This window comes from Panicum virgatum, chromosome 9N (assembly GCF_016808335.1).
Source record: "Panicum virgatum strain AP13 chromosome 9N, P.virgatum_v5, whole genome shotgun sequence".
Taxonomy (NCBI): domain Eukaryota; kingdom Viridiplantae; phylum Streptophyta; class Magnoliopsida; order Poales; family Poaceae; genus Panicum; species Panicum virgatum.
Window position 1 is genome coordinate 65,452,083 of NC_053153.1, and position 12,302 is coordinate 65,464,384.

A 12,302-nucleotide genomic window follows, 5' to 3' on the forward strand; every position below is an offset into this window, starting at 1 on the left:
ATTAGGTTTAGGAATTGTTTGAAACCTTAGTTGCATGATCCCTAGGTTTTCCTCGGCCTTATACTAGTATAAATAGGTCGTTAGCACTGCTATGCTTAATAGGGCTCGATAGAAGTCGAGTGATAATTATGTCACTCGCGAGATATAGGATGTCTTTATATTACAATATATGAGTTATTATATTCAAGATGGAAGGTATGGGATGGGAGACCGAATGGGGGAAGGTGTAGCCCCATCTGTGTCGATTAAGGACCGTTCCGTTGTCGGCTGTGCTGATCGGGGATTGAATTGTACTAGCCGCATGCCGGGAGTAGGAGGTAGTCGAAATCGGTAAGCCGAGTACTGCTTAGCTTCGAAAGTACAGGAACTCACACCCAACTCTTGGGGCGAGTCGAGTAGTCGCGGAGAATTGGGGATGCATATGTTTACTTTTGGTGGTCTCACGTTGAGCTCGGCTGACCATATGTCGTTGGGCTGGTTTCTGTAGTTCGAGGCGGGGAGGGGAAAGGTTGGTGCGTGGGGTTCGACAGGGCTTTTGCGTGCCGTGTTGATTAGGTCCACCTTGCAAGGTTAAATCGAATCGATTCGCTGTGTCTCGCGGTTATGAGGGTCTTGATCTCTTGGTCACATCGTAGAAAGGAAAATGAGTAGAATGAGAAGAGATGAAATGTGGGCTGATGATATCTAATTAATGATTTGAACCACCTTGGTTGTTGTAGTTTTGCCAATCATAGATGATTAGTAATTCTATTGATAGAAATGGGAGCTAAAACTTGGGAAATAAGGACTCACTTACAGTGATTTTCTGCAAAATAACCACCAGTCAAAAGCTTTGCATGTCTAGATACGTGGACTAAGTTATACCCACTGGTCGGGTAAGTCTTGCTGAGTATTAGTTGCTCATGGTTGTTGCCACCATACTTTTATTTCAAGGCACCCAGACGTAGACTTTTGCCCCTGCTGCGTCAAATTTATCCGCCGGGATGCAGAGGTGTGGGAAGTCGTGGATCGAGACCCCTAGGTTAGAGAGTTGTCGGGTTGCACACTTAAGGGCAAAGTTGCAGCCCTCAGATTTTGTTGGACTGGTCTGACCGGTTAGTGTACCGGTCTGACCGGTATTCGCAGGGTTTTCTTGCAGCCGGTCTGACCGGTTGTCTGAACCGGTCTGACCGGTTGTGCATAGGCAGAAGTGTAGAAGTAAGGGAGTGTAGACCTTGCTTTTGTTATTCGAATTCGTATCTCTGGAGTTGTAAAACATGTAAATTTATGTATGTATTTGAACCAGCTTTGTAAAATTGTTGTATTTAAACTCGTGTTGTAAAGATTGTGGTTTTTTCCCTTTTCCGTCTTGCCGTATAATTTCAAGTATTTGTCATGTTTGTACCATCTGCGCCCCCTTCGTGTGGGACTACCGGTGTTGTTTCGATCGGGCCGTGGGTTGAGAAAAGATCGTCAAATTAAACCATTAAACTAATGCGCCCGATGTGTTCAAATGACGATTATTACACTTAATTTGGAGTTTTAATTTGGCGGTTCCGTCACAACGCCGGCTGAGTGGTGTTTGCGTCTACAGAAATATGGTGCTCGTTTGGCAGAAAAATGGCCTAGGGGTTTCGGAACCGGCAAATTGGCAGAAAGGCAGGGCCAAGCTTTGCCTAGCCTTGCCGATGGGGAGAGTGACGGATCCACTCGCATTTCTGAAGAGAAGATATCTCGACGGCGATGGGATAAACTAGAGCGGTAATCTCAATGCAGCACGGTGCCGCTTTCCTTATCATATTCAAACCAACGATGGTGCCTGATAACCAATTGTAAGCCGGTGGGCATGTTGATGTTGGGGGCAGCATGAGCAGCAGCGAGAATGCGAGATGGTTATGCCCGGATACAGAAATGCCTCACGCAGTCACGTGAACTTGTTTCCGCGAAACCGATCGAAAGCCCATGGCTTCAACGTACTGGCCGTACACTACTAGCTTTCAGCTTTGTTTTTCAATTAAGATTATAAACCGGCTATATCCAACTATGGACTCGAGAGTTCTTAGACCGTAGATCTTAAATGAAAGTCTTAAAACACAAGAAAAAACTAAAAAGCAAAGAAAGAAACTAGAATACTAAGTTTAAAATTTCTTCTTCGCTCCTGTTTCATCCTGCAAAATTTTTAGGCAGCACCAAATAATATCTCTCGTCTTCTTAGAAACTTGATGTCAGAATCGTTTGATGCCACTGAAATAACAAAGTCTGATCGAAGAACCTCCAAAGCGACGCTTCACGAAGAAAACAACATCGAAGACGCCGTCGTCCTCTTATCCGGCAAGTTAGGATTGAGTTTTCACTCGATGATTCACAGATACTGATATTCACATTGGGTAAATTGTTTTTTTTTTAGATCAGTAAATTGCTTGCATGCCACTCTTTACAAAGCCGTTTTGCAAACATACCTGCATCCCACTTTTTATAAATGTTTTGCAAACATACGTCTGGTTAGTTAGGTCGGGTTGACAATCAAGCAATACCTAGGTTGGTAGAGATTCAGGATAAGACTCCCCTCAACTCGATTGAGTATTTATCTTAAGGGACTTTCTACAAGATTTCATAGTAGAAAACCCCTTCGGATAGTATTACCCGCAAAAAAAAACCCCTCTATTGAGTACGATTGGGTTATCTTAAATTTATCTTAATGGACTTTATCATGCAATTTCTTAGGGCCACGGTAAATGGGTTACCTTAAGGTGCATCTGGACATCAATGAATTATGATAAAAAGGAAGAAAATCACATATTTTACTATGAGATTCAGCAAAATTATCTAATTTAAACTCTCTCGCCATACAGTCTTTACACAGGAGGAGGGTGAGCAGTGCGATTGTAAAATTATCTCTGCGTTGTCAAACCACTCAAAAGCTGATTGTTCATGTTTTGTGTTGCCTCATATTCGATCTATACCATTGTCGTGGTGCTGCAAACCACAGCCGGGTGGCGGAAGGCACCCGCCCTAGCCCAGAGGGTGTGTACTCGGGGGTTAGCTAGTCTTGGATCGATCTCACTCAAGAACACGATGAACACCGCAAGATTTAGAGTGGTTCGGGCCGCCGGAGCGTAATACCCTACGTCCACTGTGTGTGTGGTATTGCCTTCCACGAGGGTGAGAAGGTTGTGAGAGCTTGAGTCTGTCTGGATCTGTCCTGTGCATAGCGAGCGCCTCCCTTTTATATCTCAAGGGGGTGCGTACACAGTTGTTGGGTCCCCGACAGGTGGGCCCAATGTTGCAGTATAAAATAACGTACTGTTATATATTATGGCGTCGCAGGCAAAGGAGACCTCTCTCTTGGATTCCCTCGCCTGCTCCCGGAGCCCTTCGTCCATCATGTCCTGGCGTTGTCTTGTCAGGATGGGCCTGTCGTAGCTAGTGGCACTGCCCGCCACATTGCTTAAGCGGGTGGTGTAGCTTGCGGCGTAGGCGGCATGATGAAAAAGTGCCGTGCTGTCGTATCCATTTAATGCTGCAGGCGGGCTCTGCGCGGGTGCGGCGCAGGCGGCTCCACTGTGCTCCTTGGTAATACGCGGTGCACAGCGGGGCCTGACAAAGGCTGTCTCGCGCACCGTGGCGGCAGAGCACGCCTTGTCCATCGCATTGAATGCGGTGGGTGGGCGAGTCCCTCCTGCGGAAGACTCGCGCACGATCCCGCGCCTCCGGGACACGTGGCGGCTCCGGACCCCTACATGGTGAGGGGAGTCCGGACGGGCGCAGGAGGTCCCGGACCCTTCTAGGGGTCCGGGGCCTCGGCGGTCAGCACGGAGCTTCCCTTCCTTAGAGACACGTGGCGTCTCCGGACCCATACTCCTGCGGGGATCGGTCCGGGGCCGTTGGCTTGGTGAAGGAAATGCCTGGCCCGTGGGACCTGGCTACTCCGTCTTCCCACGCAGTTACAGATAACTACACAGGTCCTGCCTTGCCGCAGTAAGAGTGGGTATCCCTGCTACAGGGTACCGACAGTGGCCCCCGGGCCCACCTTGGGGGAGGTACGAACCCACAGGTGGGGCCACTTCTGCGATTTGGCTCTGTATAGCTTGAAGCTCCTTTCTGCAGGGGTCTTGACCGACTTTGGCTACCCGTCGAGTTGGCTGCTGCCTCATCACATCACAACGGCTTCCTGACTATGGCCCCACAAACAGTGGCTCACCTAGTCATGCGCGCGACGTTCGGCATTGTTGCGGCCGGAGTAAACGGATCATTTACCACCGGCGCAGCTCCCGAAAAGCTCGGCCACGTCTGCGATTAATGTGCGCACGTCAGCTCAGCTTCCGCCTTGCTTCACGCGCGCGGGCGACGGTTCAGATCCTGCCTTTTCACACCTCTGTTGGTTACCCGCTCTCCCTGACGGGTGGGCCTGGCCCCCCACGTCATGGACTGGGCGGTTAACACCAGGCGCGGGCGTCGCTTGAGTTTCGGCGACGGTTCCGGGGCGCGCCGGTTGAGTCAGGCTTTATAACGGGGCGTACCGCATTCCGCGGTTGCTTTCCCGCATTCGTCTTCTTCCTCCAGCCTTTGCGCCCCTTTGCCTTCGAGCTTTCCTCGGCCTTCTCTCCCCTACACAGGCTCCCTTCTCACTCCACCAAGAGATGGCATCCCTTGTTCATCCCCGCCGCTTCCAGACCGAGGGGGAGCAGAACACAGTGCGCCGCCTGCTTGGGTGGAGTGCTCAGGAGACCGGCTGGGGGGTGCGAGCAGGCTCGGTTCCCCTTGGCAACCTCCGCGCCGGGGAGTTCGTGCTATTCACCTCGCACGTCTCCGCCGGCGTGGGACTGCCGATTTCTTCATTCTTGCTGCTGCTGCTGAAAGACTTCGGCCTCCAGCTTCAGCATCTGACGCCCCACTCCCTCCTCCTGGCGTCCATCTTCGTGCATTTATGCGAGATGTTCGTGGGAGTGCGTCCCTGCGTCATCCTCTTCCGCTACTTCTTCATCCTGGTGAGGTCCGGAAGGAGCAAGGACGAAGTGGGAGGGTACTACTTCCAGATAAGGAGCGACCTGCCGACTCCTTACATTCCCGGTCTTGCTGGCGGAAGGTGGGAGGAGTGGCGCAGGGATTCGGTGATCGCCACCACCGAAGCCAACGAGCACCTTGCCCTGCCGACCGCGGGGCCCGCCTCCGACAAAGCATCCTGGAGGGCCAAGCCGTCGCTGCAGCCGGAGTTCGACTCCGTGCTGGACAAGATCAGGTTGCTGGCGGAGAGCGGCCTCACCTCATGGCACGTGCTTGGGGACTTCGTGAAGCGCCGGATTGCCCCCCTGAAGCAGCGGCCGCGTCCGGCGTGGAGCTTCACCGGCCTCAACGATTGCAGCAGGACCCACCGCGGGGAGGGGAGCGACCTGACCCAGGAGGCCTTGGAGGTCCTGGTGCGGAACGTGACGGGGGACGCCTTCGTCCCGGAGAACCTGATCCTCCCACAGAGCATAGTCCCTCTCTGCGAGGACCCGGCGAGGATGGCGGTGTTGGCTACCTTGCCAATCCTGGACGACGGGGGGCTGGCTCCACGCCAGACCGGAGGCGACCCGAACCGTGGGCTCCGGATCCCTGGCGCGTCCGGGGATCAAGCTACGCAGAGCGCCGCGGGACCCGGCGCCACCACGAAGGGGAAGCAGGCCGCGGCTAGCAGTGCGGTCGCGGCCGGCTCCAGCCGGGCTCAGAGCAGCTCCGGTGCGTCGTCGGGAGACGCAGGCCGGCGGAGGCTACTCCGGGGCGACGGGACCCTGGTCTCCGAGCCCGCCGCGAAGCGCCAGAGGTCTTCTGAGGGCGCAGGTCAGGGTAGCTCCCGGGCTGCCGGCCCCCACGGGCCTTCTGGCGCAACTGGACCACCACCATCACCGCCGAGGAATTCTTCCCGCCGGCAGCAAGAGCAGCAGCAGCAAGAGCAGCCACAAGAACAGCGGCAGCAGGCACGCGGGCGGCAACAGCAGCAACAGGTGCGGCCACGGGTTGCGCCCATGCCACAGCCACAGGGACAGCAGCAGCGGGAGCAAGCCCGGGTTGCGCCTACATCGCAGCTGCAGGGGCAGCAGCAGCAGCAACGGCAACAGCCGCAAGAGAAGAGGCCCGGGCTCCGAGGACGCTGGGTACCCGGTACTTCCAGGTTAGTGTCATTCTACTCTCCTCCTTTGTGCTGGTGCTCTCTGTTGTTGTTTTCTTATGGCTTTTCTGCTTTGCAACCAGGGCTCCCTGCCCCAGCGGCTCCTCTACCATCGCTGGCACATCGGCAGGTGCCCAGGCGGCGGCGGCCCTGGCGTCGACAGCGACGGCAGCAGCAGGTGCGGGACCCTCAGGTACGGCGACCTGTGCTAGCCCCATGGTGCGTGACGTGATGCTGAGTGGCGTGCCATTTTTAGATTCTGCAGTGCTCAGCGCGGCGGCGGTGGCACCGGTGCTGGGTGCAGCCGCACCCGATGCCGTGGTGGCTGAAAAGCCAGCTCTGGACGCCGCGGCCCCCGTCGCTGCAGCGGCGGAGGCGCCAGTGTTGGGCGCAGCCGCCCCCGACACGGTGGTGGAGGTGCCGGTGCTGGGCGCAGCCTGCACCTGATGTATCGGCATCGGGTGCGCCGGTACTAGGTCACAGCCGCACCCGACGCGGCGGCCGCAACCCGCACCAGACGCGGCCGCGTCCGCCATGGCAGCAGCGGGGGCGTCGGAGCTGGGTTCGGCCGCGCCCGACTCGGCGGCAGCGGGGGCGCCGGAGCTGGACTCTGCCGCACCCGACTCGGCGGCAGCGGGGGCGCCAGAGCTGGGCCCGGCCGCTCCCGACTCGGCGGCAGCGGGGGCGCCGGAGCTGGACTCGGCCGCACCCGACTCGGCGGCAGCGGGGGCGCCGGAGTTGGACTCGGCCGCACCCGACTCGGCGGTAGCGGGGGCGCCGGAGCTGGGCCCGGCCGCTCCCGACTCGGCGGCAGCGGGGGCGCCGGAGCTGGACTCGGCCGCACCCGACTCGGCGGCAGCGGAGGCGCCGGAGTCAAGTGCCGCAGCGGAAGCCCCTACCTCCAGCTCCAGTCCTGTTGCAGAGGAGGAGTTGGAGGTGGTCTTTGGCAGGCGGCTACTGCAGCTCCAACCCCCGGAGGAGGATGCGACTCCGCTTCCTCAGGTGCTGATGCAGGTTCGGCGGTCGATCGAGGAGGCAACCTCCTCCGCCGAGGTGGCCTTCCGGCGGGAGTGGTCTGCCCTGGAGAGCGAGCGCAAGCGCCTCTCCGACTGGCACACCCGCCTGGAGGCGCACACGAAGGCTGAAGCCTCCCGCGCCGCGGAAACTCGGTCAAAGCTCAAGGCGGACCAAGAGGCCTACCGAGCCAACCTTAGGAAGGTGTTTGACCGAGAGTTCGTGGTGTCAAACCGAGAGAAATCCTTGGTGCAGCGGGAGCGGGACTTAACCCTGGAGGTTGTTGGCTTCGCTGCTCAACGGTCCGACCTCGAGGCCCACCTCGCAGCCCAACAGTCAGAGCTGGAGACTCGCAGCGAGGACCTCGAGGTCCGGAGGCAGGAGCTCGACGTCTTCTCTGCGACTCTGCAGGGATGGCGTGAACAACTGCAGGAGAGAGCCCGCCAGCTGACTGCCGACGAGGCGGATTTGGAGGAGGGCCGGAAGTCCCTCGCCAAGCGGGAGGCTCACGCCACCGGCATAGAGAAGGAGCTTGGGCGCCAGCGAGACTCGCTCAAGAAGCGGAAGACATATGCGGAGCAGAGGGAGACCAAGCTGGAGGAGAGGTCCCGCAAACTCGAGGAGAGGTCCCGCGAGCTCGAGGAGAGGTCCCGCGAGGTGGAGGTGGCCAAGGCGGCCCTGGACACCCGGGTGCAAGAGGCGGTCCGGGAGGCGGTCCGGAAGCACCAGGAAGACCAGCGCGTTGAGGCCCAGCGGATCGCCGACTGGGCAACCGAAGCGAGCCTGGCGCTGGTGCCACTTGGTCTGAGCCCGATCCAGGTGGCGGAGCCGCCAGCTTCAATAGCTGACACCCTCCCGGTGCTGAGTTCTGCTACGGATAGGCTCCAGCGCCTGGGGCCAGTCCTTGCTGGACAGCTTGAAACCGAGGGCCGCGAGCTGATCCGGCTGGTGGCGGAGCATATCCTGACCTGCCTCCGGAGCCACGACCCGACCATCTCGCTGGCGCCCGTGGTCGATGGCCCTGTAGCGGAGACGGAGGCCGCCGCTCGGGACAGCGTGCAAGAGGTCGTTGACTTCGTCGCCGCCTACTTCAAGCAAGAGCCTGCAGACCCTTGAGCTGGGCATTGTATCTTTTTCCTTTTGCATTATGTAACAAACTTGTACTAGCTGAAATTTTTGAAATAGAAAAAACTTCAACTTAGCTGTTTGTCAGTTGTTGATTCGCAGTATGCAGCACCCCGGCGCCCTGGCCCCCTGGCAGATAGGTTCAGTTGCTTGGACCTGTCTGCCATCTGAGCCGTAGAAGACACTCCGGACCTCCTTGGCATAGGGCTGCATAGTCTGTAAGATGAGCAAGCACCTTGTTCCCTGTGTAGTATACAGGAGTACAGATAGAAGAATCAAGTTCGCTTATATAGTAGCAACGATACTGCATCTTAGCTATTTGACGCATGCAGAAGTCATCCATGATGTCTGGGACAAAGCGGATACCCCGGGCCCCCTGGGAGAGAGACTCAGTTGCTATGAGTCAGGTGCTGCAAACCACAGCCGGGTGGCGGAAGGCACCCGCCCTAGCCCAGAGGGTGTGTACTCGGGGGTTAGCTAGTCTTGGATCGATCTCACTCAAGAACACGATGAACACCGCAAGATTTAGAGTGGTTCGGGCCGCCGGAGCGTAATACCCTACGTCCACTGTGTGTGTGGTATTGCCTTCCACGAGGGTGAGAAGGTTGTGAGAGCTTGAGTCTGTCTACCATCGAGACTGGCTCTTATCCTGCATGAAAGCTTTGAAGCGGATACCCGGACCCCCTGGTAGATAGGCTCAATTGTTTGAGACTGACTACCACCATCCAGGTTTTAACCTGTGTACCACTTCAAAGTTATAGCTTAGTAGCAGACCCGCGGGGCTCATTCCTGACCAATCCCAGGCTGGTACCAGGTCCAGGGCTCTAGATGCGCAGGTCCGGGTAGCTCAGTGCTTGTTACAGAGTGGTGGAGTGCGTAGGCTTAGGGTACGGAACCAGGCTAAGGCGCTACACAGGGCTCCGGACCGCTCCAGGAAACAGCACGATCTTTCCGGACCTGGCATCATCGTCTCTGACCCTTCGCAGTAGTGGGTGAGGTCACTTTGCTGTACTTGATCCTTTGAGATATAGTGCTGGACATGCCGTGTTGGACTTAGGAAGCCAACTCTTGAGCTGGGGCGAGGTCCGGGCCCCTAATTACCCGGCCCCAGGTACTAGAGCACTCGTTACAGGGTGGTGGAGTGTGCAGGCTTTTGGGTACGGAACCAGCTAAGCGGCTACACTGAGCCCCGAACCACCCCAGGAAACAAGTACCCGCTCCCCAGAGTAGGTCCCTTGGGGTCCGGCCCCCTTTCCAGCAGCAAGAGGGTCCGGATCTGTACGGCAGTCCAGCAGCTCAATGCAGATCTTAGTTGCAGCAACAGGAGTAGAGGTCCCCGCGGGGGTTAGAAAAGCAAAATCCCCGAGAATCGAAATGCGTAATTTAACCTTGACACAAAGACAGAACTAGGAGAAAATCTTTCCTTTGCAATCTTGATGTACATGGCTTGCGCGATGGATGCCAGAGGCCGGGTTTACGAGGTCGGACCTCTACCGTTCTGAGCCGCGCGTTAGCCGCTAGTGCGATGGATGCCAGAGGTCGGGTTTACGAGGGTGGCCCTCAACCGCTCCGGGCCGCACGCTAACTCTATCTTATTACAAAGGAAAAGTTATTTCCCTGCTCTGCCTAGGTGTAAAACTTACGCAGATGCTCTATGTTCCATGGGTTGGGCAGTGGTACTCCATCTTCTGTGGCGAGGCGAACGCATCCGGGCCGGCATACCTCTGTAACCTTGAAGGGCCCCTCCCAGCTAGGGGAGAGTTTGCGGAGCCCCGCTCGGTTCAGGATCCGTCTGAGGACGAGGTCGCCAGCCTGGAGCTCCCTACTGTGCACGAACCGTTGATGATAGCGCCGGAGCGCCTGGTTGTAGCGTGCATTTCGGATTGCTGCTCGCCACCTTCGCTCGTCAACGAAGTCCACGTCCTTGCCGGCCCGCTGGCGAGGAGGGGGTGAACCGTCCTTGGAGGACTGCTCACGCCGCCCACTGACCCGCTTCGCGAGCTTTTGGATCTCGCGGCAGTCAGCGGCGCTGTGGCGAGCGGTGGGATGCACTGGGCATGAACCTCCGCTTCCACCTTGCGGGCGAGGGCGTTTACCATGCGCGTTCTGGCCCCCAGCCGCTGCTGCCGCAGCCAGCGCCGCTGCTGGCGCAGCTGCTGCAACGACTGGTCCGCCGGAATGTGGCTCCCCGCGACCCCGGTTCTTGTTCTTCTTCTTCTTGCCGCCGCCCTGAGCGGTAGCACTGGAGCCACCAGCCTTGGTGTCTCCGTCTTGGGGGGCTGAGTGCCATGCGCGGCCCTCAGCGGCCCTGGCACACTTGTCTGCCAGGGAGAAAAGCGTAGTGATGCTTTCCACCTCGTGCGTCGCCAGCTTCTCGAGCATCTTCTTATCACGTACCCCCTGGCGGAAAGCAGTAATAATAGATGCATCTGAGATACGAGGAATGGTACCCCGTACCTTGGTGAAGCGCGAGATGAAAGCCCGAAGCGTTTCTCTGGGTTTTTGCCTCACGGCATGAAGGTGTGCCTCCACACCATGCTGCTGGTAGGCGCTGGCGAAGTTCGCTGTGAACCTCGCACAGAGCTCTTCCCAGGACTGGATCGTCCCAGGTGTGAGATTCATGAGTCAGGTCCGGGCTGGCCCAGACAAGGCCACATGAAAGTAGCTTGACATGACGGCGCCGTTACCACTAGCCGCTGTGATGGCGGTAACGTACACCTGCAGGAATTCCGACGGGTTAGTAGTACCGTCGTACTTTTCCGGCAGGTGGGGCGGAACTTGGGTGGCCACGCCACGGCGCGGAGGTGCTCCGCTAGTGCAGCACAGCCCACCCCGGCCACCGGTGCGCCTGACTGAATCCGGGCGTTCACCGGAGGCCTGGGTGCCGCCGCGTCCAGATCAAGATTGAGGTTGCGTCCCTCAATGTTGAGACGGCGCTCACGCGCCCTCTCGACGGCGATGCGGGCATCCTCTCCCGCGCGCCGGCGGTTGAGCTCCGCCCGCAGGTCTTCTGTTCGTGCACCCCTCACGGTAGGGGAGCGCACGGATGCCGACGCACCGCCCTGACGCTGGTGGTAAGGTACCACCGCATTACCGGGCGGAGGTCGTTGCCCAGTCCTTGCAGAACTGGGGGAGGCCTGAGCCAGGTGGAGGAGACGGTCGACGTCGTCCCGCCACTGCCTCAGGGCGTCTGGCGAGGCTGCCTCAGCGGGGGGGGGGGGTTGCGAAGCAACTCCCTAGCCGCTGCCAGCGCTCCGCCGCTCGCAGCCTGTGAGGGGGTCCTTGATGGGCGCCCTGACTCTTGCCGGCGAGCGGCGCGCGCCGCCGCCAGTGGTGGCTGCTCCACAGGCACAGTTGCCCCTGGAGCAGGAACGCGAGAGGCATGTGGCGTGGAGGATGCCACACCCTCCGTCATCTCCACGTCGTCCACGCTAACCATGGGGACGAAGAAGAGATGAACTGCGACCAGCTAAGGCCCCTACCTGGCGCGCCAAATGTCGTGGTGCTGCAAACCACAGCCGGGTGGCGGAAGGCACCCGCCCTAGCCCAGAGGGTGTGTACTCGGGGGTTAGCTAGTCTTGGATCGATCTCACTCAAGAACACGATGAACACCGCAAGATTTAGAGTGGTTCGGGCCGCCGGAGCGTAATACCCTACGTCCACTGTGTGTGTGGTATTGCCTTCCACGAGGGTGAGAAGGTTGTGAGAGCTTGAGTCTGTCTGGATCTGTCCTGTGCATAGCGAGCGCCTCCCTTTTATATCTCAAGGGGGTGCGTACACAGTTGTTGGGTCCCCGACAGGTGGGCCCAATGTTGCAGTATAAAATAACGTACTGTTATATATTATGGCGTCGCAGGCAAAGGAGACCTCTCTCTTGGATTCCCTCGCCTGCTCCCGGAGCCCTTCGTCCATCATGTCCTGGCGTTGTCTTGTCAGGATGGGCCTGTCGTAGCTAGTGGCACTGCCCGCCACATTGCTTAAGCGGGTGGTGTAGCTTGCGGCGTAGGCGGCATGATGAAAAAGTGCCGTGCTGTCG